The sequence below is a fragment of the Lissotriton helveticus genome, chromosome 6 (assembly GCF_964261635.1).
Source record: "Lissotriton helveticus chromosome 6, aLisHel1.1, whole genome shotgun sequence".
NCBI classification, from domain to species: Eukaryota; Metazoa; Chordata; class Amphibia; order Caudata; family Salamandridae; genus Lissotriton; species Lissotriton helveticus.
In genome coordinates, this window is record NC_136067.1 from 1,087,700,560 (window position 1) to 1,087,727,748 (window position 27,189).

Consider the following 27,189-nt stretch of genomic DNA (forward strand, 5'->3'; position numbering starts at 1 on the left):
AAAGTTCCACAGGCAGCGTGATGTCACAATGCTCCTTGTCTGTAGCCCAAACCATGAGCCTTTGCAACCCTGGCATAATCTACATACTTACGGTGTGTGAAGTCTTGGACCACGAATGCAGTGAAGAATAATGGATTGCTACTCTTCATACATTTTTGCCCATTGGCTCAGATTTGAATGCTTACTGGCCATCTGAGCATCTCTGCCAGGCCACCCTATGTCTAGAGACTGTGGATTTAGAGAGTTTATAAACATTGTCAGTTCATCAATACAGTGTGCTCGCTTCGGCAGCACATATACTAAAATTGGAACGATACAGAGATTAGCATGGCCCCTGCGCAAGGATGACACGCAAATTCGTGAAGCGTTCCATATTTTTAACAGCTTTTAGGAGAGAAATCTTCTTTGTTTTCAAGACTTATTGAAATAATAAAGCAGGTTCCAGTCCTGTGTCATGTAATATGTATTTTTAAATTGTCTCTCCTCAACATTTTTAATGTATTTGCCTTGCAGTAAAGAAGGTGCGCTCTATGTCCAGCAGCATTTTACAAGGAAGCCTGCTGGACTTCTGGGACTTTTCTTTCTCTTTTTCAGCCTCCCTGTCATTATTCTTCACCACCTCCAAATCTATACTGCTGCTAGTGATGAGTTGCTTTGTGGCAAGCAGGATAAAGAGAAGGGCAGGGCCTATGCAAATGATGGCCTCAGGGATGCCTGGGAGTCCCTTTTCAGCAGTACTGTTAAAATCTGCCTTGCAACCAGATTGGTCGGGTATGCTGAAAAACACCACGCCAGATTGGGCACCAGGTCTCTAGGCGCTTGGAGGACATATTGGGTCTACATCCCTAAGTTTCTGAGGTCCAAGAAATGTTCACCCTCCGCCCTAATAGAGAGGTCTTGGCCGATCGTGGCCGATCGTGGCTGAGAGGGGAAGAAGGTAGCAGGGCAAGATGCTCATGGTTCTTCTCTAATAATGGACCAACTTCCTCTCTCTCCTTAACTGTGGTTCTGCCTGGCTACTGGGGCTACCAGTTGTAAGCCTGCAGCCCACAAGGAGTTGGTTTGTCCCTCTCACAAATGTAAATGGGTAAGCATTCAATTGCACACACCTGCCTGCGTCCACAGACCCTCGCGCGCACACACACTTTTGTCAACAAGCTTTTTTATGTAGTTAAGAGAATCAGGGACCCATGTTGAAATACAAAAGCAGCACACCACGTGACGGCCGTCATGTAGAGTCCAGCAGCAAATGGGAAACGTTTAACTAGCCGTGGTCCTATTACTGCAGCTCTACCGTGGAACAACTGCTGGATGAGTCCTGCTGGAGAATATTGAACCTACATTAAGTCTGAGGTAAATAAGAATACCACAGGAACATAATGAAAAAGAGACCTACAACCCTTCCGAGCCAGATAGGAGTCGAACCTACAATCTTCTGATCCGTAGTCAGACGCGTTATCCATTGCGCCACTGGCCCTATGTATTTGCACCTATCTTTTTGTCCTTAAGAGGGCTAGAAAGCGTGTGTGTGTGTGTGTGTGTGTGTGTGTGTGTGTGTGAAGGCACAAGGAAACCCATCTGACCACCTGAAAGTCTGTTCTATGAGGTTTTCCTAAGTTGTACAAAGGACTTTAGGAGAAGGAAGGACCTAAAAGCTAGGCAAAATGGTCCTAGATCCAAGAAAATCTTTTAGATCAGGCTCAGTTTCTTAAATACTCTGGGTTAACATAATCAGCTCCAGGTCTGTGTGGGGCTGAGCTTGTGAACTCCTTAGTAAGTAGGCGGGTACAACAAAAGGGAGTTTAATATTACAATAGGGGTTAAAATTCAGACACCTTGTCGTAGGCTCACCTTGTCCAGGGACCCAAGCATGCTGCCTTTCCACACTCAGAGCACTTCACCTAACCTACTGTGCAGCTGTTTCGCCTTTAATATCAAAGTTCCACAGGCAGCGTGATGTCACAATGCTCCTTGTCTGTAGCCCAAACCATGAGCCTTTGCAACCCTGGCATAATCTACATACTTACGGTGTGTGAAGTCTTGGACCACGAATGCAGTGAAGAATAATGGATTGCTACTCTTCATACATTTTTGCCCATTGGCTCAGATTTGAATGCTTACTGGCCATCTGAGCATCTCTGCCAGGCCACCCTATGTCTAGAGACTGTGGATTTAGAGAGTTTATAAACATTGTCAGTTCATCAATACAGTGTGCTCGCTTCGGCAGCACATATACTAAAATTGGAACGATACAGAGAAGATTAGCATGGCCCCTGCGCAAGGATGACACGCAAATTCGTGAAGCGTTCCATATTTTTAACAGCTTTTAGGAGAGAAATCTTCTTTGTTTTCAAGACTTATTGAAATAATAAAGCAGGTTCCAGTCCTGTGTCATGTAATATGTATTTTTAAATTGTCTCTCCTCAACATTTTTAATGTATTTGCCTTGCAGTAAAGAAGGTGCGCTCTATGTCCAGCAGCATTTTACAAGGAAGCCTGCTGGACTTCTGGGACTTTTCTTTCTCTTTTTCAGCCTCCCTGTCATTATTCTTCACCACCTCCAAATCTATACTGCTGCTAGTGATGAGTTGCTTTGTGGCAAGCAGGATAAAGAGAAGGGCAGGGCCTATGCAAATGATGGCCTCAGGGATGCCTGGGAGTCCCTTTTCAGCAGTACTGTTAAAATCTGCCTTGCAACCAGATTGGTCGGGTATGCTGAAAAACACCACGCCAGATTGGGCACCAGGTCTCTAGGCGCTTGGAGGACATATTGGGTCTACATCCCTAAGTTTCTGAGGTCCAAGAAATGTTCACCCTCCGCCCTAATAGAGAGGTCTTGGCCGATCGTGGCCGATCGTGGCTGAGAGGGGAAGAAGGTAGCAGGGCAAGATGCTCATGGTTCTTCTCTAATAATGGACCAACTTCCTCTCTCTCCTTAACTGTGGTTCTGCCTGGCTACTGGGGCTACCAGTTGTAAGCCTGCAGCCCACAAGGAGTTGGTTTGTCCCTCTCACAAATGTAAATGGGTAAGCATTCAATTGCACACACCTGCCTGCGTCCACAGACCCTCGCGCGCACACACACTTTTGTCAACAAGCTTTTTTATGTAGTTAAGAGAATCAGGGACCCATGTTGAAATACAAAAGCAGCACACCACGTGACGGCCGTCATGTAGAGTCCAGCAGCAAATGGGAAACGTTTAACTAGCCGTGGTCCTATTACTGCAGCTCTACCGTGGAACAACTGCTGGATGAGTCCTGCTGGAGAATATTGAACCTACATTAAGTCTGAGGTAAATAAGAATACCACAGGAACATAATGAAAAAGAGACCTACAACCCTTCCGAGCCAGATAGGAGTCGAACCTACAATCTTCTGATCCGTAGTCAGACGCGTTATCCATTGCGCCACTGGCCCTATGTATTTGCACCTATCTTGTTGTCCTTAAGAGGGCTAGAAAGCGTGTGTGTGTGTGTGTGTGTGTGTGTGTGTGTGTGAAGGCACAAGGAAACCCATCTGACCACCTGAAAGTCTGTTCTATGAGGTTTTCCTAAGTTGTACAAAGGACTTTAGGAGAAGGAAGGACCTAAAAGCTAGGCAAAATGGTCCTAGATCCAAGAAAATCTTTTAGATCAGGCTCAGTTTCTTAAATACTCTGGGTTAACATAATCAGCTCCAGGTCTGTGTGGGGCTGAGCTTGTGAACTCCTTAGTAAGTAGGCGGGTACAACAAAAGGGAGTTTAATATTACAATAGGGGTTAAAATTCAGACACCTTGTCGTAGGCTCACCTTGTCCAGGGACCCAAGCATGCTGCCTTTCCACACTCAGAGCACTTCACCTAACCTACTGTGCAGCTGTTTCGCCTTTAATATCAAAGTTCCACAGGCAGCGTGATGTCACAATGCTCCTTGTCTGTAGCCCAAACCATGAGCCTTTGCAACCCTGGCATAATCTACATACTTACGGTGTGTGAAGTCTTGGACCACGAATGCAGTGAAGAATAATGGATTGCTACTCTTCATACATTTTTGCCCATTGGCTCAGATTTGAATGCTTACAGGCCATCTGAGCATCTCTGCCAGGCCACCCTATGTCTAGAGACTGTGGATTTAGAGAGTTTATAAACATTGTCAGTTCATCAATACAGTGTGCTCGCTTCGGCAGCACATATACTAAAATTGGAACGATACAGAGAAGATTAGCATGGCCCCTGCGCAAGGATGACACGCAAATTCGTGAAGCGTTCCATATTTTTAACAGCTTTTAGGAGAGAAATCTTCTTTGTTTTCAAGACTTATTGAAATAATAAAGCAGGTTCCAGTCCTGTGTCATGTAATATGTATTTTTAAATTGTCTCTCCTCAACATTTTTAATGTATTTGCCTTGCAGTAAAGAAGGTGCGCTCTATGTCCAGCAGCATTTTACAAGGAAGCCTGCTGGACTTCTGGGACTTTTCTTTCTCTTTTTCAGCCTCCCTGTCATTATTCTTCACCACCTCCAAATCTATACTGCTGCTAGTGATGAGTTGCTTTGTGGCAAGCAGGATAAAGAGAAGGGCAGGGCCTATGCAAATGATGGCCTCAGGGATGCCTGGGAGTCCCTTTTCAGCAGTACTGTTAAAATCTGCCTTGCAACCAGATTGGTCGGGTATGCTGAAAAACACCACGCCAGATTGGGCACCAGGTCTCTAGGCGCTTGGAGGACATATTGGGTCTACATCCCTAAGTTTCTGAGGTCCAAGAAATGTTCACCCTCCGCCCTAATAGAGAGGTCTTGGCCGATCGTGGCCGATCGTGGCTGAGAGGGGAAGAAGGTAGCAGGGCAAGATGCTCATGGTTCTTCTCTAATAATGGACCAACTTCCTCTCTCTCCTTAACTGTGGTTCTGCCTGGCTACTGGGGCTACCAGTTGTAAGCCTGCAGCCCACAAGGAGTTGGTTTGTCCCTCTCACAAATGTAAATGGGTAAGCATTCAATTGCACACACCTGCCTGCGTCCACAGACCCTCGCGCGCACACACACTTTTGTCAACAAGCTTTTTTATGTAGTTAAGAGAATCAGGGACCCATGTTGAAATACAAAAGCAGCACACCACGTGACGGCCGTCATGTAGAGTCCAGCAGCAAATGGGAAACGTTTAACTAGCCGTGGTCCTATTACTGCAGCTCTACCGTGGAACAACTGCTGGATGAGTCCTGCTGGAGAATATTGAACCTACATTAAGTCTGAGGTAAATAAGAATACCACAGGAACATAATGAAAAAGAGACCTACAACCCTTCCGAGCCAGATAGGAGTCGAACCTACAATCTTCTGATCCGTAGTCAGACGCGTTATCCATTGCGCCACTGGCCCTATGTATTTGCACCTATCTTGTTGTCCTTAAGAGGGCTAGAAAGCGTGTGTGTGTGTGTGTGTGTGTGTGTGTGTGTGTGAAGGCACAAGGAAACCCATCTGACCACCTGAAAGTCTGTTCTATGAGGTTTTCCTAAGTTGTACAAAGGACTTTAGGAGAAGGAAGGACCTAAAAGCTAGGCAAAATGGTCCTAGATCCAAGAAAATCTTTTAGATCAGGCTCAGTTTCTTAAATACTCTGGGTTAACATAATCAGCTCCAGGTCTGTGTGGGGCTGAGCTTGTGAACTCCTTAGTAAGTAGGCGGGTACAACAAAAGGGAGTTTAATATTACAATAGGGGTTAAAATTCAGACACCTTGTCGTAGGCTCACCTTGTCCAGGGACCCAAGCATGCTGCCTTTCCACACTCAGAGCACTTCACCTAACCTACTGTGCAGCTGTTTCGCCTTTAATATCAAAGTTCCACAGGCAGCGTGATGTCACAATGCTCCTTGTCTGTAGCCCAAACCATGAGCCTTTGCAACCCTGGCATAATCTACATACTTACGGTGTGTGAAGTCTTGGACCACGAATGCAGTGAAGAATAATGGATTGCTACTCTTCATACATTTTTGCCCATTGGCTCAGATTTGAATGCTTACAGGCCATCTGAGCATCTCTGCCAGGCCACCCTATGTCTAGAGACTGTGGATTTAGAGAGTTTATAAACATTGTCAGTTCATCAATACAGTGTGCTCGCTTCGGCAGCACATATACTAAAATTGGAACGATACAGAGAAGATTAGCATGGCCCCTGCGCAAGGATGACACGCAAATTCGTGAAGCGTTCCATATTTTTAACAGCTTTTAGGAGAGAAATCTTCTTTGTTTTCAAGACTTATTGAAATAATAAAGCAGGTTCCAGTCCTGTGTCATGTAATATGTATTTTTAAATTGTCTCTCCTCAACATTTTTAATGTATTTGCCTTGCAGTAAAGAAGGTGCGCTCTATGTCCAGCAGCATTTTACAAGGAAGCCTGCTGGACTTCTGGGACTTTTCTTTCTCTTTTTCAGCCTCCCTGTCATTATTCTTCACCACCTCCAAATCTATACTGCTGCTAGTGATGAGTTGCTTTGTGGGAAGCAGGATAAAGAGAAGGGCAGGGCCTATGCAAATGATGGCCTCAGGGATGCCTGGGAGTCCCTTTTCAGCAGTACTGTTAAAATCTGCCTTGCAACCAGATTGGTCGGGTATGCTGAAAAACACCACGCCAGATTGGGCACCAGGTCTCTAGGCGCTTGGAGGACATATTGGGTCTACATCCCTAAGTTTCTGAGGTCCAAGAAATGTTCACCCTCCGCCCTAATAGAGAGGTCTTGGCCGATCGTGGCCGATCGTGGCTGAGAGGGGAAGAAGGTAGCAGGGCAAGATGCTCATGGTTCTTCTCTAATAATGGACCAACTTCCTCTCTCTCCTTAACTGTGGTTCTGCCTGGCTACTGGGGCTACCAGTTGTAAGCCTGCAGCCCACAAGGAGTTGGTTTGTCCCTCTCACAAATGTAAATGGGTAAGCATTCAATTGCACACACCTGCCTGCGTCCACAGACCCTCGCGCGCACACACACTTTTGTCAACAAGCTTTTTTATGTAGTTAAGAGAATCAGGGACCCATGTTGAAATACAAAAGCAGCACACCACGTGACGGCCGTCATGTAGAGTCCAGCAGCAAATGGGAAACGTTTAACTAGCCGTGGTCCTATTACTGCAGCTCTACCGTGGAACAACTGCTGGATGAGTCCTGCTGGAGAATATTGAACCTACATTAAGTCTGAGGTAAATAAGAATACCACAGGAACATAATGAAAAAGAGACCTACAACCCTTCCGAGCCAGATAGGAGTCGAACCTACAATCTTCTGATCCGTAGTCAGACGCGTTATCCATTGCGCCACTGGCCCTATGTATTTGCACCTATCTTTTTGTCCTTAAGAGGGCTAGAAAGCGTGTGTGTGTGTGTGTGTGTGTGTGTGTGTGTGTGAAGGCACAAGGAAACCCATCTGACCACCTGAAAGTCTGTTCTATGAGGTTTTCCTAAGTTGTACAAAGGACTTTAGGAGAAGGAAGGACCTAAAAGCTAGGCAAAATGGTCCTAGATCCAAGAAAATCTTTTAGATCAGGCTCAGTTTCTTAAATACTCTGGGTTAACATAATCAGCTCCAGGTCTGTGTGGGGCTGAGCTTGTGAACTCCTTAGTAAGTAGGCGGGTACAACAAAAGGGAGTTTAATATTACAATAGGGGTTAAAATTCAGACACCTTGTCGTAGGCTCACCTTGTCCAGGGACCCAAGCATGCTGCCTTTCCACACTCAGAGCACTTCACCTAACCTACTGTGCAGCTGTTTCGCCTTTAATATCAAAGTTCCACAGGCAGCGTGATGTCACAATGCTCCTTGTCTGTAGCCCAAACCATGAGCCTTTGCAACCCTGGCATAATCTACATACTTACGGTGTGTGAAGTCTTGGACCACGAATGCAGTGAAGAATAATGGATTGCTACTCTTCATACATTTTTGCCCATTGGCTCAGATTTGAATGCTTACTGGCCATCTGAGCATCTCTGCCAGGCCACCCTATGTCTAGAGACTGTGGATTTAGAGAGTTTATAAACATTGTCAGTTCATCAATACAGTGTGCTCGCTTCGGCAGCACATATACTAAAATTGGAACGATACAGAGAAGATTAGCATGGCCCCTGCGCAAGGATGACACGCAAATTCGTGAAGCGTTCCATATTTTTAACAGCTTTTAGGAGAGAAATCTTCTTTGTTTTCAAGACTTATTGAAATAATAAAGCAGGTTCCAGTCCTGTGTCATGTAATATGTATTTTTAAATTGTCTCTCCTCAACATTTTTAATGTATTTGCCTTGCAGTAAAGAAGGTGCGCTCTATGTCCAGCAGCATTTTACAAGGAAGCCTGCTGGACTTCTGGGACTTTTCTTTCTCTTTTTCAGCCTCCCTGTCATTATTCTTCACCACCTCCAAATCTATACTGCTGCTAGTGATGAGTTGCTTTGTGGCAAGCAGGATAAAGAGAAGGGCAGGGCCTATGCAAATGATGGCCTCAGGGATGCCTGGGAGTCCCTTTTCAGCAGTACTGTTAAAATCTGCCTTGCAACCAGATTGGTCGGGTATGCTGAAAAACACCACGCCAGATTGGGCACCAGGTCTCTAGGCGCTTGGAGGACATATTGGGTCTACATCCCTAAGTTTCTGAGGTCCAAGAAATGTTCACCCTCCGCCCTAATAGAGAGGTCTTGGCCGATCGTGGCCGATCGTGGCTGAGAGGGGAAGAAGGTAGCAGGGCAAGATGCTCATGGTTCTTCTCTAATAATGGACCAACTTCCTCTCTCTCCTTAACTGTGGTTCTGCCTGGCTACTGGGGCTACCAGTTGTAAGCCTGCAGCCCACAAGGAGTTGGTTTGTCCCTCTCACAAATGTAAATGGGTAAGCATTCAATTGCACACACCTGCCTGCGTCCACAGACCCTCGCGCGCACACACACTTTTGTCAACAAGCTTTTTTATGTAGTTAAGAGAATCAGGGACCCATGTTGAAATACAAAAGCAGCACACCACGTGACGGCCGTCATGTAGAGTCCAGCAGCAAATGGGAAACGTTTAACTAGCCGTGGTCCTATTACTGCAGCTCTACCGTGGAACAACTGCTGGATGAGTCCTGCTGGAGAATATTGAACCTACATTAAGTCTGAGGTAAATAAGAATACCACAGGAACATAATGAAAAAGAGACCTACAACCCTTCCGAGCCAGATAGGAGTCGAACCTACAATCTTCTGATCCGTAGTCAGACGCGTTATCCATTGCGCCACTGGCCCTATGTATTTGCACCTATCTTGTTGTCCTTAAGAGGGCTAGAAAGCGTGTGTGTGTGTGTGTGTGTGTGTGTGTGTGTGTGTGAAGGCACAAGGAAACCCATCTGACCACCTGAAAGTCTGTTCTATGAGGTTTTCCTAAGTTGTACAAAGGACTTTAGGAGAAGGAAGGACCTAAAAGCTAGGCAAAATGGTCCTAGATCCAAGAAAATCTTTTAGATCAGGCTCAGTTTCTTAAATACTCTGGGTTAACATAATCAGCTCCAGGTCTGTGTGGGGCTGAGCTTGTGAACTCCTTAGTAAGTAGGCGGGTACAACAAAAGGGAGTTTAATATTACAATAGGGGTTAAAATTCAGACACCTTGTCGTAGGCTCACCTTGTCCAGGGACCCAAGCATGCTGCCTTTCCACACTCAGAGCACTTCACCTAACCTACTGTGCAGCTGTTTCGCCTTTAATATCAAAGTTCCACAGGCAGCGTGATGTCACAATGCTCCTTGTCTGTAGCCCAAACCATGAGCCTTTGCAACCCTGGCATAATCTACATACTTACGGTGTGTGAAGTCTTGGACCACGAATGCAGTGAAGAATAATGGATTGCTACTCTTCATACATTTTTGCCCATTGGCTCAGATTTGAATGCTTACAGGCCATCTGAGCATCTCTGCCAGGCCACCCTATGTCTAGAGACTGTGGATTTAGAGAGTTTATAAACATTGTCAGTTCATCAATACAGTGTGCTCGCTTCGGCAGCACATATACTAAAATTGGAACGATACAGAGAAGATTAGCATGGCCCCTGCGCAAGGATGACACGCAAATTCGTGAAGCGTTCCATATTTTTAACAGCTTTTAGGAGAGAAATCTTCTTTGTTTTCAAGACTTATTGAAATAATAAAGCAGGTTCCAGTCCTGTGTCATGTAATATGTATTTTTAAATTGTCTCTCCTCAACATTTTTAATGTATTTGCCTTGCAGTAAAGAAGGTGCGCTCTATGTCCAGCAGCATTTTACAAGGAAGCCTGCTGGACTTCTGGGACTTTTCTTTCTCTTTTTCAGCCTCCCTGTCATTATTCTTCACCACCTCCAAATCTATACTGCTGCTAGTGATGAGTTGCTTTGTGGGAAGCAGGATAAAGAGAAGGGCAGGGCCTATGCAAATGATGGCCTCAGGGATGCCTGGGAGTCCCTTTTCAGCAGTACTGTTAAAATCTGCCTTGCAACCAGATTGGTCGGGTATGCTGAAAAACACCACGCCAGATTGGGCACCAGGTCTCTAGGCGCTTGGAGGACATATTGGGTCTACATCCCTAAGTTTCTGAGGTCCAAGAAATGTTCACCCTCCGCCCTAATAGAGAGGTCTTGGCCGATCGTGGCCGATCGTGGCTGAGAGGGGAAGAAGGTAGCAGGGCAAGATGCTCATGGTTCTTCTCTAATAATGGACCAACTTCCTCTCTCTCCTTAACTGTGGTTCTGCCTGGCTACTGGGGCTACCAGTTGTAAGCCTGCAGCCCACAAGGAGTTGGTTTGTCCCTCTCACAAATGTAAATGGGTAAGCATTCAATTGCACACACCTGCCTGCGTCCACAGACCCTCGCGCGCACACACACTTTTGTCAACAAGCTTTTTTATGTAGTTAAGAGAATCAGGGACCCATGTTGAAATACAAAAGCAGCACACCACGTGACGGCCGTCATGTAGAGTCCAGCAGCAAATGGGAAACGTTTAACTAGCCGTGGTCCTATTACTGCAGCTCTACCGTGGAACAACTGCTGGATGAGTCCTGCTGGAGAATATCGAACCTACATTAAGTCTGAGGTAAATAAGAATACCACAGGAACATAATGAAAAAGAGACCTACAACCCTTCCGAGCCAGATAGGAGTCGAACCTACAATCTTCTGATCCGTAGTCAGACGCGTTATCCATTGCGCCACTGGCCCTATGTATTTGCACCTATCTTGTTGTCCTTAAGAGGGCTAGAAAGCGTGTGTGTGTGTGTGTGTGTGTGTGTGTGTGTGTGAAGGCACAAGGAAACCCATCTGACCACCTGAAAGTCTGTTCTATGAGGTTTTCCTAAGTTGTACAAAGGACTTTAGGAGAAGGAAGGACCTAAAAGCTAGGCAAAATGGTCCTAGATCCAAGAAAATCTTTTAGATCAGGCTCAGTTTCTTAAATACTCTGGGTTAACATAATCAGCTCCAGGTCTGTGTGGGGCTGAGCTTGTGAACTCCTTAGTAAGTAGGCGGGTACAACAAAAGGGAGTTTAATATTACAATAGGGGTTAAAATTCAGACACCTTGTCGTAGGCTCACCTTGTCCAGGGACCCAAGCATGCTGCCTTTCCACACTCAGAGCACTTCACCTAACCTACTGTGCAGCTGTTTCGCCTTTAATATCAAAGTTCCACAGGCAGCGTGATGTCACAATGCTCCTTGTCTGTAGCCCAAACCATGAGCCTTTGCAACCCTGGCATAATCTACATACTTACGGTGTGTGAAGTCTTGGACCACGAATGCAGTGAAGAATAATGGATTGCTACTCTTCATACATTTTTGCCCATTGGCTCAGATTTGAATGCTTACAGGCCATCTGAGCATCTCTGCCAGGCCACCCTATGTCTAGAGACTGTGGATTTAGAGAGTTTATAAACATTGTCAGTTCATCAATACAGTGTGCTCGCTTCGGCAGCACATATACTAAAATTGGAACGATACAGAGAAGATTAGCATGGCCCCTGCGCAAGGATGACACGCAAATTCGTGAAGCGTTCCATATTTTTAACAGCTTTTAGGAGAGAAATCTTCTTTGTTTTCAAGACTTATTGAAATAATAAAGCAGGTTCCAGTCCTGTGTCATGTAATATGTATTTTTAAATTGTCTCTCCTCAACATTTTTAATGTATTTGCCTTGCAGTAAAGAAGGTGCGCTCTATGTCCAGCAGCATTTTACAAGGAAGCCTGCTGGACTTCTGGGACTTTTCTTTCTCTTTTTCAGCCTCCCTGTCATTATTCTTCACCACCTCCAAATCTATACTGCTGCTAGTGATGAGTTGCTTTGTGGGAAGCAGGATAAAGAGAAGGGCAGGGCCTATGCAAATGATGGCCTCAGGGATGCCTGGGAGTCCCTTTTCAGCAGTACTGTTAAAATCTGCCTTGCAACCAGATTGGTCGGGTATGCTGAAAAACACCACGCCAGATTGGGCACCAGGTCTCTAGGCGCTTGGAGGACATATTGGGTCTACATCCCTAAGTTTCTGAGGTCCAAGAAATGTTCACCCTCCGCCCTAATAGAGAGGTCTTGGCCGATCGTGGCCGATCGTGGCTGAGAGGGGAAGAAGGTAGCAGGGCAAGATGCTCATGGTTCTTCTCTAATAATGGACCAACTTCCTCTCTCTCCTTAACTGTGGTTCTGCCTGGCTACTGGGGCTACCAGTTGTAAGCCTGCAGCCCACAAGGAGTTGGTTTGTCCCTCTCACAAATGTAAATGGGTAAGCATTCAATTGCACACACCTGCCTGCGTCCACAGACCCTCGCGCGCACACACACTTTTGTCAACAAGCTTTTTTATGTAGTTAAGAGAATCAGGGACCCATGTTGAAATACAAAAGCAGCACACCACGTGACGGCCGTCATGTAGAGTCCAGCAGCAAATGGGAAACGTTTAACTAGCCGTGGTCCTATTACTGCAGCTCTACCGTGGAACAACTGCTGGATGAGTCCTGCTGGAGAATATTGAACCTACATTAAGTCTGAGGTAAATAAGAATACCACAGGAACATAATGAAAAAGAGACCTACAACCCTTCCGAGCCAGATAGGAGTCGAACCTACAATCTTCTGATCCGTAGTCAGACGCGTTATCCATTGCGCCACTGGCCCTATGTATTTGCACCTATCTTTTTGTCCTTAAGAGGGCTAGAAAGCGTGTGTGTGTGTGTGTGTGTGTGTGTGTGTGTGAAGGCACAAGGAAACCCATCTGACCACCTGAAAGTCTGTTCTATGAGGTTTTCCTAAGTTGTACAAAGGACTTTAGGAGAAGGAAGGACCTAAAAGCTAGGCAAAATGGTCCTAGATCCAAGAAAATCTTTTAGATCAGGCTCAGTTTCTTAAATACTCTGGGTTAACATAATCAGCTCCAGGTCTGTGTGGGGCTGAGCTTGTGAACTCCTTAGTAAGTAGGCGGGTACAACAAAAGGGAGTTTAATATTACAATAGGGGTTAAAATTCAGACACCTTGTCGTAGGCTCACCTTGTCCAGGGACCCAAGCATGCTGCCTTTCCACACTCAGAGCACTTCACCTAACCTACTGTGCAGCTGTTTCGCCTTTAATATCAAAGTTCCACAGGCAGCGTGATGTCACAATGCTCCTTGTCTGTAGCCCAAACCATGAGCCTTTGCAACCCTGGCATAATCTACATACTTACGGTGTGTGAAGTCTTGGACCACGAATGCAGTGAAGAATAATGGATTGCTACTCTTCATACATTTTTGCCCATTGGCTCAGATTTGAATGCTTACTGGCCATCTGAGCATCTCTGCCAGGCCACCCTATGTCTAGAGACTGTGGATTTAGAGAGTTTATAAACATTGTCAGTTCATCAATACAGTGGGCTCGCTTCGGCAGCACATATACTAAAATTGGAACGATACAGAGAAGATTAGCATGGCCCCTGCGCAAGGATGACACGCAAATTCGTGAAGCGTTCCATATTTTTAACAGCTTTTAGGAGAGAAATCTTCTTTGTTTTCAAGACTTATTGAAATAATAAAGCAGGTTCCAGTCCTGTGTCATGTAATATGTATTTTTAAATTGTCTCTCCTCAACATTTTTAATGTATTTGCCTTGCAGTAAAGAAGGTGCGCTCTATGTCCAGCAGCATTTTACAAGGAAGCCTGCTGGACTTCTGGGACTTTTCTTTCTCTTTTTCAGCCTCCCTGTCATTATTCTTCACCACCTCCAAATCTATACTGCTGCTAGTGATGAGTTGCTTTGTGGCAAGCAGGATAAAGAGAAGGGCAGGGCCTATGCAAATGATGGCCTCAGGGATGCCTGGGAGTCCCTTTTCAGCAGTACTGTTAAAATCTGCCTTGCAACCAGATTGGTCGGGTATGCTGAAAAACACCACGCCAGATTGGGCACCAGGTCTCTAGGCGCTTGGAGGACATATTGGGTCTACATCCCTAAGTTTCTGAGGTCCAAGAAATGTTCACCCTCCGCCCTAATAGAGAGGTCTTGGCCGATCGTGGCCGATCGTGGCTGAGAGGGGAAGAAGGTAGCAGGGCAAGATGCTCATGGTTCTTCTCTAATAATGGACCAACTTCCTCTCTCTCCTTAACTGTGGTTCTGCCTGGCTACTGGGGCTACCAGTTGTAAGCCTGCAGCCCACAAGGAGTTGGTTTGTCCCTCTCACAAATGTAAATGGGTAAGCATTCAATTGCACACACCTGCCTGCGTCCACAGACCCTCGCGCGCACACACACTTTTGTCAACAAGCTTTTTTATGTAGTTAAGAGAATCAGGGACCCATGTTGAAATACAAAAGCAGCACACCACGTGACGGCCGTCATGTAGAGTCCAGCAGCAAATGGGAAACGTTTAACTAGCCGTGGTCCTATTACTGCAGCTCTACCGTGGAACAACTGCTGGATGAGTCCTGCTGGAGAATATTGAACCTACATTAAGTCTGAGGTAAATAAGAATACCACAGGAACATAATGAAAAAGAGACCTACAACCCTTCCGAGCCAGATAGGAGTCGAACCTACAATCTTCTGATCCGTAGTCAGACGCGTTATCCATTGCGCCACTGGCCCTATGTATTTGCACCTATCTTGTTGTCCTTAAGAGGGCTAGAAAGCGTGTGTGTGTGTGTGTGTGTGTGTGTGTGTGTGTGAAGGCACAAGGAAACCCATCTGACCACCTGAAAGTCTGTTCTATGAGGTTTTCCTAAGTTGTACAAAGGACTTTAGGAGAAGGAAGGACCTAAAAGCTAGGCAAAATGGTCCTAGATCCAAGAAAATCTTTTAGATCAGGCTCAGTTTCTTAAATACTCTGGGTTAACATAATCAGCTCCAGGTCTGTGTGGGGCTGAGCTTGTGAACTCCTTAGTAAGTAGGCGGGTACAACAAAAGGGAGTTTAATATTACAATAGGGGTTAAAATTCAGACACCTTGTCGTAGGCTCACCTTGTCCAGGGACCCAAGCATGCTGCCTTTCCACACTCAGAGCACTTCACCTAACCTACTGTGCAGCTGTTTCGCCTTTAATATCAAAGTTCCACAGGCAGCGTGATGTCACAATGCTCCTTGTCTGTAGCCCAAACCATGAGCCTTTGCAACCCTGGCATAATCTACATACTTACGGTGTGTGAAGTCTTGGACCACGAATGCAGTGAAGAATAATGGATTGCTACTCTTCATACATTTTTGCCCATTGGCTCAGATTTGAATGCTTACAGGCCATCTGAGCATCTCTGCCAGGCCACCCTATGTCTAGAGACTGTGGATTTAGAGAGTTTATAAACATTGTCAGTTCATCAATACAGTGTGCTCGCTTCGGCAGCACATATACTAAAATTGGAACGATACAGAGAAGATTAGCATGGCCCCTGCGCAAGGATGACACGCAAATTCGTGAAGCGTTCCATATTTTTAACAGCTTTTAGGAGAGAAATCTTCTTTGTTTTCAAGACTTATTGAAATAATAAAGCAGGTTCCAGTCCTGTGTCATGTAATATGTATTTTTAAATTGTCTCTCCTCAACATTTTTAATGTATTTGCCTTGCAGTAAAGAAGGTGCGCTCTATGTCCAGCAGCATTTTACAAGGAAGCCTGCTGGACTTCTGGGACTTTTCTTTCTCTTTTTCAGCCTCCCTGTCATTATTCTTCACCACCTCCAAATCTATACTGCTGCTAGTGATGAGTTGCTTTGTGGGAAGCAGGATAAAGAGAAGGGCAGGGCCTATGCAAATGATGGCCTCAGGGATGCCTGGGAGTCCCTTTTCAGCAGTACTGTTAAAATCTGCCTTGCAACCAGATTGGTCGGGTATGCTGAAAAACACCACGCCAGATTGGGCACCAGGTCTCTAGGCGCTTGGAGGACATATTGGGTCTACATCCCTAAGTTTCTGAGGTCCAAGAAATGTTCACCCTCCGCCCTAATAGAGAGGTCTTGGCCGATCGTGGCCGATCGTGGCTGAGAGGGGAAGAAGGTAGCAGGGCAAGATGCTCATGGTTCTTCTCTAATAATGGACCAACTTCCTCTCTCTCCTTAACTGTGGTTCTGCCTGGCTACTGGGGCTACCAGTTGTAAGCCTGCAGCCCACAAGGAGTTGGTTTGTCCCTCTCACAAATGTAAATGGGTAAGCATTCAATTGCACACACCTGCCTGCGTCCACAGACCCTCGCGCGCACACACACTTTTGTCAACAAGCTTTTTTATGTAGTTAAGAGAATCAGGGACCCATGTTGAAATACAAAAGCAGCACACCACGTGACGGCCGTCATGTAGAGTCCAGCAGCAAATGGGAAACGTTTAACTAGCCGTGGTCCCATTACTGCAGCTCTACCGTGGAACAACTGCTGGATGAGTCCTGCTGGAGAATATTGAACCTACATTAAGTCTGAGGTAAATAAGAATACCACAGGAACATAATGAAAAAGAGACCTACAACCCTTCCGAGCCAGATAGGAGTCGAACCTACAATCTTCTGATCCGTAGTCAGACGCGTTATCCATTGCGCCACTGGCCCTATGTATTTGCACCTATCTTTTTGTCCTTAAGAGGGCTAGAAAGCGTGTGTGTGTGTGTGTGTGTGTGTGTGTGAAGGCACAAGGAAACCCATCTGACCACCTGAAAGTCTGTTCTATGAGGTTTTCCTAAGTTGTACAAAGGACTTTAGGAGAAGGAAGGACCTAAAAGCTAGGCAAAATGGTCCTAGATCCAAGAAAATCTTTTAGATCAGGCTCAGTTTCTTAAATACTCTGGGTTAACATAATCAGCTCCAGGTCTGTGTGGGGCTGAGCTTGTGAACTCCTTAGTAAGTAGGCGGGTACAACAAAAGGGAGTTTAATATTACAATAGGGGTTAAAATTCAGACACCTTGTCGTAGGCTCACCTTGTCCAGGGACCCAAGCATGCTGCCTTTCCACACTCAGAGCACTTCACCTAACCTACTGTGCAGCTGTTTCGCCTTTAATATCAAAGTTCCACAGGCAGCGTGATGTCACAATGCTCCTTGTCTGTAGCCCAAACCATGAGCCTTTGCAACCCTGGCATAATCTACATACTTACGGTGTGTGAAGTCTTGGACCACGAATGCAGTGAAGAATAATGGATTGCTACTCTTCATACATTTTTGCCCATTGGCTCAGATTTGAATGCTTACTGGCCATCTGAGCATCTCTGCCAGGCCACCCTATGTCTAGAGACTGTGGATTTAGAGAGTTTATAAACATTGTCAGTTCATCAATACAGTGTGCTCGCTTCGGCAGCACATATACTAAAATTGGAACGATACAGAGAAGATTAGCATGGCCCCTGCGCAAGGATGACACGCAAATTCGTGAAGCGTTCCATATTTTTAACAGCTTTTAGGAGAGAAATCTTCTTTGTTTTCAAGACTTATTGAAATAATAAAGCAGGTTCCAGTCCTGTGTCATGTAATATGTATTTTTAAATTGTCTCTCCTCAACATTTTTAATGTATTTGCCTTGCAGTAAAGAAGGTGCGCTCTATGTCCAGCAGCATTTTACAAGGAAGCCTGCTGGACTTCTGGGACTTTTCTTTCTCTTTTTCAGCCTCCCTGTCATTATTCTTCACCACCTCCAAATCTATACTGCTGCTAGTGATGAGTTGCTTTGTGGCAAGCAGGATAAAGAGAAGGGCAGGGCCTATGCAAATGATGGCCTCAGGGATGCCTGGGAGTCCCTTTTCAGCAGTACTGTTAAAATCTGCCTTGCAACCAGATTGGTCGGGTATGCTGAAAAACACCACGCCAGATTGGGCACCAGGTCTCTAGGCGCTTGGAGGACATATTGGGTCTACATCCCTAAGTTTCTGAGGTCCAAGAAATGTTCACCCTCCGCCCTAATAGAGAGGTCTTGGCCGATCGTGGCCGATCGTGGCTGAGAGGGGAAGAAGGTAGCAGGGCAAGATGCTCATGGTTCTTCTCTAATAATGGACCAACTTCCTCTCTCTCCTTAACTGTGGTTCTGCCTGGCTACTGGGGCTACCAGTTGTAAGCCTGCAGCCCACAAGGAGTTGGTTTGTCCCTCTCACAAATGTAAATGGGTAAGCATTCAATTGCACACACCTGCCTGCGTCCACAGACCCTCGCGCGCACACACACTTTTGTCAACAAGCTTTTTTATGTAGTTAAGAGAATCAGGGACCCATGTTGAAATACAAAAGCAGCACACCACGTGACGGCCGTCATGTAGAGTCCAGCAGCAAATGGGAAACGTTTAACTAGCCGTGGTCCTATTACTGCAGCTCTACCGTGGAACAACTGCTGGATGAGTCCTGCTGGAGAATATTGAACCTACATTAAGTCTGAGGTAAATAAGAATACCACAGGAACATAATGAAAAAGAGACCTACAACCCTTCCGAGCCAGATAGGAGTCGAACCTACAATCTTCTGATCCGTAGTCAGACGCGTTATCCATTGCGCCACTGGCCCTATGTGTTTGCACCTATCTTGTTGTCCTTAAGAGGGCTAGAAAGCGTGTGTGTGTGTGTGTGTGTGTGTGAAGGCACAAGGAAACCCATCTGACCACCTGAAAGTCTGTTCTATGAGGTTTTCCTAAGTTGTACAAAGGTCTTTAGGAGAGGGAAGGACCTAAAAGCTAGGCAAAATGGTCCTAGATCCAAGAAAATCTTTTAGATCAGGCTCAGTTTCTTAAATACTCTGGGTTAACATAATCAGCTCCAGGTCTGTGTGGGGCTGAGCTTGTGAACTCCTTAGTAAGTAGGCGGGTACAACAAAAGGGAGTTTAATATTACAATAGGGGTTAAAATTCAGACACCTTGTCGTAGGCTCACCTTGTCCAGGGACCCAAGCATGCTGCCTTTCCACACTCAGAGCACTTCACCTAACCTACTGTGCAGCTGTTTCGCCTTTAATATCAAAGTTCCACAGGCAGCGTGATGTCACAATGCTCCTTGTCTGTAGCCCAAACCATGAGCCTTTGCAACCCTGGCATAATCTACATACTTACGGTGTGTGAAGTCTTGGACCACGAATGCAGTGAAGAATAATGGATTGCTACTCTTCATACATTTTTGCCCATTGGCTCAGATTTGAATGCTTACAGGCCATCTGAGCATCTCTGCCAGGCCACCCTATGTCTAGAGACTGTGGATTTAGAGAGTTTATAAACATTGTCAGTTCATCAATACAGTGTGCTCGCTTCGGCAGCACATATACTAAAATTGGAACGATACAGAGAAGATTAGCATGGCCCCTGCGCAAGGATGACACGCAAATTCGTGAAGCGTTCCATATTTTTAACAGCTTTTAGGAGAGAAATCTTCTTTGTTTTCAAGACTTATTGAAATAATAAAGCAGGTTCCAGTCCTGTGTCATGTAATATGTATTTTTAAATTGTCTCTCCTCAACATTTTTAATGTATTTGCCTTGCAGTAAAGAAGGTGCGCTCTATGTCCAGCAGCATTTTACAAGGAAGCCTGCTGGACTTCTGGGACTTTTCTTTCTCTTTTTCAGCCTCCCTGTCATTATTCTTCACCACCTCCAAATCTATACTGCTGCTAGTGATGAGTTGCTTTGTGGGAAGCAGGATAAAGAGAAGGGCAGGGCCTATGCAAATGATGGCCTCAGGGATGCCTGGGAGTCCCTTTTCAGCAGTACTGTTAAAATCTGCCTTGCAACCAGATTGGTCGGGTATGCTGAAAAACACCACGCCAGATTGGGCACCAGGTCTCTAGGCGCTTGGAGGACATATTGGGTCTACATCCCTAAGTTTCTGAGGTCCAAGAAATGTTCACCCTCCGCCCTAATAGAGAGGTCTTGGCCGATCGTGGCCGATCGTGGCTGAGAGGGGAAGAAGGTAGCAGGGCAAAATGCTCATGGTTCTTCTCTAATAATGGACCAACTTCCTCTCTCTCCTTAACTGTGGTTCTGCCTGGCTACTGGGGCTACCAGTTGTAAGCCTGCAGCCCACAAGGAGTTGGTTTGTCCCTCTCACAAATGTAAATGGGTAAGCATTCAATTGCACACACCTGCCTGCGTCCACAGACCCTCGCGCGCACACACACTTTTGTCAACAAGCTTTTTTATGTAGTTAAGAGAATCAGGGACCCATGTTGAAATACAAAAGCAGCACACCACGTGACGGCCGTCATGTAGAGTCCAGCAGCAAATGGGAAACGTTTAACTAGCCGTGGTCCTATTACTGCAGCTCTACCGTGGAACAACTGCTGGATGAGTCCTGCTGGAGAATATTGAACCTACATTAAGTCTGAGGTAAATAAGAATACCACAGGAACATAATGAAAAAGAGACCTACAACCCTTCCGAGCCAGATAGGAGTCGAACCGAGTCGAACCTACAATCTTCTGATCCGTAGTCAGACGCGTTATCCATTGCGCCACTGGCCCTATGTATTTGCACCTATCTTTTTGTCCTTAAGAGGGCTAGAAAGCGTGTGTGTGTGTGTGTGTGTGTGTGTGTGTGTGTGTGAAGGCACAAGGAAACCCATCTGACCACCTGAAAGTCTGTTCTATGAGGTTTTCCTAAGTTGTACAAAGGACTTTAGGAGAAGGAAGGACCTAAAAGCTAGGCAAAATGGTCCTAGATCCAAGAAAATCTTTTAGATCAGGCTCAGTTTCTTAAATACTCTGGGTTAACATAATCAGCTCCAGGTCTGTGTGGGGCTGAGCTTGTGAACTCCTTAGTAAGTAGGCGGGTACAACAAAAGGGAGTTTAATATTACAATAGGGGTTACAATTCAGACACCTTGTCGTAGGCTCACCTTGTCCAGGGACCCAAGCATGCTGCCTTTCCACACTCAGAGCACTTCACCTAACCTACTGTGCAGCTGTTTCGCCTTTAATATCAAAGTTCCACAGGCAGCGTGATGTCACAATGCTCCTTGTCTGTAGCCCAAACCATGAGCCTTTGCAACCCTGGCATAATCTACATACTTACGGTGTGTGAAGTCTTGGACCACGAATGCAGTGAAGAATAATGGATTGCTACTCTTCATACATTTTTGCCCATTGGCTCAGATTTGAATGCTTACTGGCCATCTGAGCATCTCTGCCAGGCCACCCTATGTCTAGAGACTGTGGATTTAGAGAGTTTATAAACATTGTCAGTTCATCAATACAGTGTGCTCGCTTCGGCAGCACATATCCTAAAATTGGAACGATACAGAGAAGATTAGCATGGCCCCTGCGCAAGGATGACACGCAAATTCGTGAAGCGTTCCATATTTTTAACAGCTTTTAGGAGAGAAATCTTCTTTGTTTTCAAGACTTATTGAAATAATAAAGCAGGTTCCAGTCCTGTGTCATGTAATATGTATTTTTAAATTGTCTCTCCTCAACATTTTTAATGTATTTGCCTTGCAGTAAAGAAGGGGCGCTCTATGTCCAGCAGCATTTTACAAGGAAGCCTGCTGGACTTCTGGGACTTTTCTTTCTCTTTTTCAGCCTCCCTGTCATTATTCTTCACCACCTCCAAATCTATACTGCTGCTAGTGATGAGTTGCTTTGTGGGAAGCAGGATAAAGAGAAGGGCAGGGCCTATGCAAATGATGGCCTCAGGGATGCCTGGGAGTCCCTTTTCAGCAGTACTGTTAAAATCTGCCTTGCAACCAGATTTGTCGGGTATGCTGAAAAACACCACGCCAGATTGGGCACCAGGTCTCTAGGCGCTTGGAGGACATATTGGGTCTACATCCCTAAGTTTCTGAGGTCCAAGAAATGTTCACCCTCCGCCCTAATAGAGAGGTCTTGGCCGATCGTGGCCGATCGTGGCTGAGAGGGGAAGAAGGTAGCAGGGCAAGATGCTCATGGTTCTTCTCTAATAATGGACCAACTTCCTCTCTCTCCTTAACTGTGGTTCTGCCTGGCTACTGGGGCTACCAGTTGTAAGCCTGCAGCCCACAAGGAGTTGGTTTGTCCCTCTCACAAATGTAAATGGGTAAGCATTCAATTGCACACACCTGCCTGCGTCCACAGACCCTCGCGCGCACACACACTTTTGTCAACAAGCTTTTTTATGTAGTTAAGAGAATCAGGGACCCATGTTGAAATACAAAAGCAGCACACCACGTGACGGCCGTCATGTAGAGTCCAGCAGCAAATGGGAAACGTTTAACTAGCCGTGGTCCTATTACTGCAGCTCTACCGTGGAACAACTGCTGGATGAGTCCTGCTGGAGAATATTGAACCTACATTAAGTCTGAGGTAAATAAGAATACCACAGGAACATAATGAAAAAGAGACCTACAACCCTTCCGAGCCAGATAGGAGTCGAACCTACAATCTTCTGATCCGTAGTCAGGCGCGTTATCCATTGTGCCACTGGCCCTATGTATTTGCACCTATCTTTTTGTCCTTAAGAGGGCTAGAAAGCGTGTGTGTGTGTGTGTGTGTGTGTGTGTGTGTGTGAAGGCACAAGGAAACCCATCTGACCACCTGAAAGTCTGTTCTATGAGGTTTTCCTAAGTTGTACAAAGGACTTTAGGAGAAGGAAGGACCTAAAAGCTAGGCAAAATGGTCCTAGATCCAAGAAAATCTTTTAGATCAGGCTCAGTTTCTTAAATACTCTGGGTTAACATAATCAGCTTCAGGTCTGTGTGGGGCTGAGCTTGTGAACTCCTTAGTAAGTAGGCGGGTACAACAAAAGGGAGTTTAATATTACAATAGGGGTTAAAATTCAGACACCTTGTCGTAGGCTCACCTTGTCCAGGGACCCAAGCATGCTGCCTTTCCACACTCAGAGCACTTCACCTAACCTACTGTGCAGCTGTTTCGCCTTTAATATCAAAGTTCCACAGGCAGCGTGATGTCACAATGCTCCTTGTCTGTAGCCCAAACCATGAGCCTTTGCAACCCTGGCATAATCTACATACTTACGGTGTGTGAAGTCTTGGACCACGAATGCAGTGAAGAATAATGGATTGCTACTCTTCATATATTTTTGCCCATTGGCTCAGATTTGAATGCTTACTGGCCATCTGAGCATCTCTGCCAGGCCACCCTATGTCTAGAGACTGTGGATTTAGAGAGTTTATAAACATTGTCAGTTCATCAATACAGTGTGCTCGCTTCGGCAGCACATATACTAAAATTGGAACGATACAGAGAAGATTAGCATGGCCCCTGCGCAAGGATGACACGCAAATTCGTGAAGCGTTCCATATTTTTAACAGCTTTTAGGAGAGAAATCTTCTTTGTTTTCAAGACTTATTGAAATAATAAAGCAGGTTCCAGTCCTGTGTCATGTAATATGTATTTTTAAATTGTCTCTCCTCAACATTTTTAATGTATTTGCCTTGCAGTAAAGAAGGTGCGCTCTATGTCCAGCAGCATTTTACAAGGAAGCCTGCTGGACTTCTGGGACTTTTCTTTCTCTTTTTCAGCCTCCCGGTCATTATTCTTCACAACCTCCAAATCTATACTGCTGCTAGTGATGCGTTGCTTTGTGGGAAGCAGGATAAAGAGAAGGGCAGGGCCTATGCAAATGATGGCCTCAGGGATGCCTGGGAGTCCCTTTTCAGCAGTACTGTTAAAATCTGCCTTGCAACCAGATTGGTCGGGTATGCTGAAAAACACCACGCCAGATTGGGCACCAGGTCTCTAGGCGCTTGGAGGACATATTGGGTCTACATCCCTAAGTTTCTGAGGTCCAAGAAATGTTCACCCTCCGCCCTAATAGAGAGGTCTTGGCCGATCGTGGCCGATCGTGGCTGAGAGGGGAAGAAGGTAGCAGGGCAAGATGCTCATGGTTCTTCTCTAATAATGGACCAACTTCCTCTCTCTCCTTAACTGTGCTTCTGCCTGGCTACTGGGGCTACCAGTTGTAAGCCTGCAGCCCACAAGGAGTTGGTTTGTCCCTCTCACAAATGTAAATGGGTAAGCATTCAATTGCACACACCTGCCTGCGTCCACAGACCCTCGCGCGCACACACACTTTTGTCAACAAGCTTTTTTATGTAGTTAAGAGAATCAGGGACCCATGTTGAAATACAAAAGCAGCACACCACGTGACGGCCGTCATGTAGAGTCCAGCAGCAAATGGGAAACGTTTAACTAGCCGTGGTCCTATTACTGCAGCTCTACCGTGGAACAACTGCTGGATGAGTCCTGCTGGAGAATATTGAACCTACATTAAGTCTGAGGTAAATAAGAATACCACAGGAACATAATGAAAAAGAGACCTACAACCCTTCCGAGCCAGATAGGAGTCAAACCTACAATCTTCTGATCCGTAGTCAGACGCGTTATCCATTGCGCCACTGGCCCTATGTATTTGCACCTATCTTTTTGTCCTTAAGAGGGCTAGAAAGCGTGTGTGTGTGTGTGTGTGTGTGTGTGTGTGAAGGCACAAGGAAACCCATCTGACCACCTGAAAGTCTGTTCTATGAGGTTTTCCTAAGTTGTACAAAGGACTTTAGGAGAAGGAAGGACCTAAAAGCTAGGCAAAATGGTCCTAGATCCAAGAAAATCTTTTAGATCAGGCTCAGTTTCTTAAATACTCTGGGTTAACATAATCAGCTCCAGGTCTGTGTGGGGCTGAGCTTGTGAACTCCTTAGTAAGTAGGCGGGTACAACAAAAGGGAGTTTAATATTACAATAGGGGTTAAAATTCAGACACCTTGTCGTAGGCTCACCTTGTCCAGGGACCCAAGCATGCTGCCTTTCCACACTCAGAGCACTTCACCTAACCTACTGTGCAGCTGTTTCGCCTTTAATATCAAAGTTCCACAGGCAGCGTGATGTCACAATGCTCCTTGTCTGTAGCCCAAACCATGAGCCTTTGCAACCCTGGCATAATCTACATACTTACGGTGTGTGAAGTCTTGGACCACGAATGCAGTGAAGAATAATGGATTGCTACTCTTCATACATTTTTGCCCATTGGCTCAGATTTGAATGCTTACTGGCCATCTGAGCATCTCTGCCAGGCCACCCTATGTCTAGAGACTGTGGATTTAGAGAGTTTATAAACATTGTCAGTTCATCAATACAGTGTGCTCGCTTCGGCAGCACATATACTAAAATTGGAACGATACAGAGAAGATTAGCATGGCCCCTGCGCAAGGATGACACGCAAATTCGTGAAGCGTTCCATATTTTTAACAGCTTTTAGGAGAGAAATCTTCTTTGTTTTCAAGACTTATTGAAATAATAAAGCAGGTTCCAGTCCTGTGTCATGTAATATGTATTTTTAAATTGTCTCTCCTCAACATTTTTAATGTATTTGCCTTGCAGTAAAGAAGGTGCGCTCTATGTCCAGCAGCATTTTACAAGGAAGCCTGCTGGACTTCTGGGACTTTTCTTTCTCTTTTTCAGCCTCCCTGTCATTATTCTTCACCACCTCCAAATCTATACTGCTGCTAGTGATGAGTTGCTTTGTGGGAAGCAGGATAAAGAGAAGGGCAGGGCCTATGCAAATGATGGCCTCAGGGATGCCTGGGAGTCCCTTTTCAGCAGTACTGTTAAAATCTGCCTTGCAACCAGATTGGTCGGGTATGCTGAAAAACACCATGCCAGATTGGGCACCAGGTCTCTAGGCGCTTGGAGGACATATTGGGTCTACATCCCTAAGTTTCTGAGGTCCAAGAAATGTTCACCCTCCGCCCTAATAGAGAGGTCTTGGCCGATCGTGGCCGATTGTGGCTGAGAGGGGAAGAAGGTAGCAGGGCAAGATGCTCATGGTTCTTCTCTAATAATGGACCAACTTCCTCTCTCTCCTTAACTGTGGTTCTGCCTGGCTACTGGGGCTACCAGTTGTAAGCCTGCAGCCCACAAGGAGTTGGTTTGTCCCTCTCACAAATGTAAATGGGTAAGCATTCAATTGCACACACCTGCCTGCGTCCACAGACCCTCGCGCGCACACACACTTTTGTCAACAAGCTTTTTTATGTAGTTAAGAGAATCAGGGACCCATGTTGAAATACAAAAGCAGCACACCACGTGACGGCCGTCATGTAGAGTCCAGCAGCAAATGGGAAACGTTTAACTAGCCGTGGTCCTATTACTGCAGCTCTACCGTGGAACAACTGCTGGATGAGTCCTGCTGGAGAATATTGAACCTACATTAAGTCTGAGGTAAATAAGAATACCACAGGAACATAATGAAAAAGAGACCTACAACCCTTCCGAGCCAGATAGGAGTCGAACCTACAATCTTCTGATCCGTAGTCAGACGCGTTATCCATTGCGCCACTGGCCCTATGTATTCGCACCTATCTTTTTGTCCTTAAGAGGGCTAGAAAGCGTGTGTGTGTGTGTGTGTGTGTGTGTGTGTGAAGGCACAAGGAAACCCATCTGACCACCTGAAAGTCTGTTCTGTGAGGTTTTCCTAAGTTGTACAAAGGACTTTAGGAGAAGGAAGGACCTAAAAGCTAGGCAAAATGGTCCTAGATCCGAGAAAATCTTTTAGATCAGGCTCAGTTTCTTAAATACTCTGGGTTAACATAATCAGCTCCAGGTCTGTGTGGGGCTGAGCTTGTGAACTCCTTAGTAAGTAGGCGGGTACAACAAAAGGGAGTTTAATATTACAATAGGGGTTACAATTCAGACACCTTGTCGTAGGCTCACCTTGTCCAGGGACCCAAGCATGCTGCCTTTCCACACTCAGAGCACTTCACCTAACCTACTGTGCAGCTGTTTCGCCTTTAATATCAAAGTTCCACAGGCAGCGTGATGTCACAATGCTCCTTGTCTGTAGCCCAAACCATGAGCCTTTGCAACCCTGGCATAATCTACA

General features: G+C 45.7%; 26 non-coding genes across 26 annotated transcripts; 14 read left to right on the forward strand and 12 right to left on the reverse strand.

Annotated features, from left to right (window-relative positions):
- Positions 1–275: 275 nt before the first annotated feature.
- LOC144765367 (U6 spliceosomal RNA) lies at positions 276–379 on the forward strand. The gene has a single exon (XR_013597367.1). It is a non-coding gene; the product is annotated as a U6 spliceosomal RNA (small nuclear RNA).
- Positions 380–1,404: 1,025 nt separating this feature from the next.
- Positions 1,405–1,477, reverse strand: TRNAR-ACG (transfer RNA arginine (anticodon ACG)). The gene has a single exon. It is a non-coding gene; the product is annotated as a tRNA-Arg (tRNA).
- Positions 1,478–2,211: 734 nt separating this feature from the next.
- Positions 2,212–2,318, forward strand: LOC144764699 (U6 spliceosomal RNA). Its single transcript, XR_013596736.1, has one exon. It is a non-coding gene; the product is annotated as a U6 spliceosomal RNA (small nuclear RNA).
- A 1,025-nt stretch (positions 2,319–3,343) lies between these two features.
- Positions 3,344–3,416, reverse strand: TRNAR-ACG (transfer RNA arginine (anticodon ACG)). Its single transcript has one exon. It is a non-coding gene; the product is annotated as a tRNA-Arg (tRNA).
- Positions 3,417–4,148: 732 nt separating this feature from the next.
- On the forward strand, positions 4,149–4,255 carry LOC144764700 (U6 spliceosomal RNA). Its single transcript, XR_013596737.1, has one exon. It is a non-coding gene; the product is annotated as a U6 spliceosomal RNA (small nuclear RNA).
- Positions 4,256–5,280: 1,025 nt separating this feature from the next.
- On the reverse strand, positions 5,281–5,353 carry TRNAR-ACG (transfer RNA arginine (anticodon ACG)). The gene has a single exon. It is a non-coding gene; the product is annotated as a tRNA-Arg (tRNA).
- Positions 5,354–6,085: 732 nt separating this feature from the next.
- On the forward strand, positions 6,086–6,192 carry LOC144764701 (U6 spliceosomal RNA). Its single transcript, XR_013596738.1, has one exon. It is a non-coding gene; the product is annotated as a U6 spliceosomal RNA (small nuclear RNA).
- A 1,025-nt stretch (positions 6,193–7,217) lies between these two features.
- On the reverse strand, positions 7,218–7,290 carry TRNAR-ACG (transfer RNA arginine (anticodon ACG)). The gene has a single exon. It is a non-coding gene; the product is annotated as a tRNA-Arg (tRNA).
- Positions 7,291–8,022: 732 nt separating this feature from the next.
- LOC144764702 (U6 spliceosomal RNA) lies at positions 8,023–8,129 on the forward strand. The gene has a single exon (XR_013596739.1). It is a non-coding gene; the product is annotated as a U6 spliceosomal RNA (small nuclear RNA).
- Positions 8,130–9,154: 1,025 nt separating this feature from the next.
- TRNAR-ACG (transfer RNA arginine (anticodon ACG)) lies at positions 9,155–9,227 on the reverse strand. The gene has a single exon. It is a non-coding gene; the product is annotated as a tRNA-Arg (tRNA).
- Positions 9,228–9,961: 734 nt separating this feature from the next.
- LOC144764703 (U6 spliceosomal RNA) lies at positions 9,962–10,068 on the forward strand. The gene has a single exon (XR_013596740.1). It is a non-coding gene; the product is annotated as a U6 spliceosomal RNA (small nuclear RNA).
- Positions 10,069–11,093: 1,025 nt separating this feature from the next.
- Positions 11,094–11,166, reverse strand: TRNAR-ACG (transfer RNA arginine (anticodon ACG)). The gene has a single exon. It is a non-coding gene; the product is annotated as a tRNA-Arg (tRNA).
- Positions 11,167–11,898: 732 nt separating this feature from the next.
- Positions 11,899–12,005, forward strand: LOC144764704 (U6 spliceosomal RNA). Its single transcript, XR_013596741.1, has one exon. It is a non-coding gene; the product is annotated as a U6 spliceosomal RNA (small nuclear RNA).
- Positions 12,006–13,030: 1,025 nt separating this feature from the next.
- Positions 13,031–13,103, reverse strand: TRNAR-ACG (transfer RNA arginine (anticodon ACG)). Its single transcript has one exon. It is a non-coding gene; the product is annotated as a tRNA-Arg (tRNA).
- A 730-nt stretch (positions 13,104–13,833) lies between these two features.
- On the forward strand, positions 13,834–13,940 carry LOC144765186 (U6 spliceosomal RNA). The gene has a single exon (XR_013597194.1). It is a non-coding gene; the product is annotated as a U6 spliceosomal RNA (small nuclear RNA).
- Positions 13,941–14,965: 1,025 nt separating this feature from the next.
- TRNAR-ACG (transfer RNA arginine (anticodon ACG)) lies at positions 14,966–15,038 on the reverse strand. The gene has a single exon. It is a non-coding gene; the product is annotated as a tRNA-Arg (tRNA).
- A 732-nt stretch (positions 15,039–15,770) lies between these two features.
- LOC144764705 (U6 spliceosomal RNA) lies at positions 15,771–15,877 on the forward strand. The gene has a single exon (XR_013596742.1). It is a non-coding gene; the product is annotated as a U6 spliceosomal RNA (small nuclear RNA).
- A 1,025-nt stretch (positions 15,878–16,902) lies between these two features.
- Positions 16,903–16,975, reverse strand: TRNAR-ACG (transfer RNA arginine (anticodon ACG)). Its single transcript has one exon. It is a non-coding gene; the product is annotated as a tRNA-Arg (tRNA).
- A 726-nt stretch (positions 16,976–17,701) lies between these two features.
- LOC144764706 (U6 spliceosomal RNA) lies at positions 17,702–17,808 on the forward strand. Its single transcript, XR_013596743.1, has one exon. It is a non-coding gene; the product is annotated as a U6 spliceosomal RNA (small nuclear RNA).
- Positions 17,809–18,833: 1,025 nt separating this feature from the next.
- Positions 18,834–18,906, reverse strand: TRNAR-ACG (transfer RNA arginine (anticodon ACG)). The gene has a single exon. It is a non-coding gene; the product is annotated as a tRNA-Arg (tRNA).
- Positions 18,907–19,628: 722 nt separating this feature from the next.
- Positions 19,629–19,735, forward strand: LOC144764707 (U6 spliceosomal RNA). The gene has a single exon (XR_013596744.1). It is a non-coding gene; the product is annotated as a U6 spliceosomal RNA (small nuclear RNA).
- Positions 19,736–21,577: 1,842 nt separating this feature from the next.
- Positions 21,578–21,684, forward strand: LOC144764912 (U6 spliceosomal RNA). The gene has a single exon (XR_013596937.1). It is a non-coding gene; the product is annotated as a U6 spliceosomal RNA (small nuclear RNA).
- Positions 21,685–23,514: 1,830 nt separating this feature from the next.
- Positions 23,515–23,621, forward strand: LOC144764708 (U6 spliceosomal RNA). The gene has a single exon (XR_013596745.1). It is a non-coding gene; the product is annotated as a U6 spliceosomal RNA (small nuclear RNA).
- Positions 23,622–24,646: 1,025 nt separating this feature from the next.
- On the reverse strand, positions 24,647–24,719 carry TRNAR-ACG (transfer RNA arginine (anticodon ACG)). The gene has a single exon. It is a non-coding gene; the product is annotated as a tRNA-Arg (tRNA).
- Positions 24,720–25,447: 728 nt separating this feature from the next.
- Positions 25,448–25,554, forward strand: LOC144764709 (U6 spliceosomal RNA). The gene has a single exon (XR_013596746.1). It is a non-coding gene; the product is annotated as a U6 spliceosomal RNA (small nuclear RNA).
- A 1,025-nt stretch (positions 25,555–26,579) lies between these two features.
- Positions 26,580–26,652, reverse strand: TRNAR-ACG (transfer RNA arginine (anticodon ACG)). Its single transcript has one exon. It is a non-coding gene; the product is annotated as a tRNA-Arg (tRNA).
- Between the last annotated feature and the right edge of the window lie 537 nt (positions 26,653–27,189).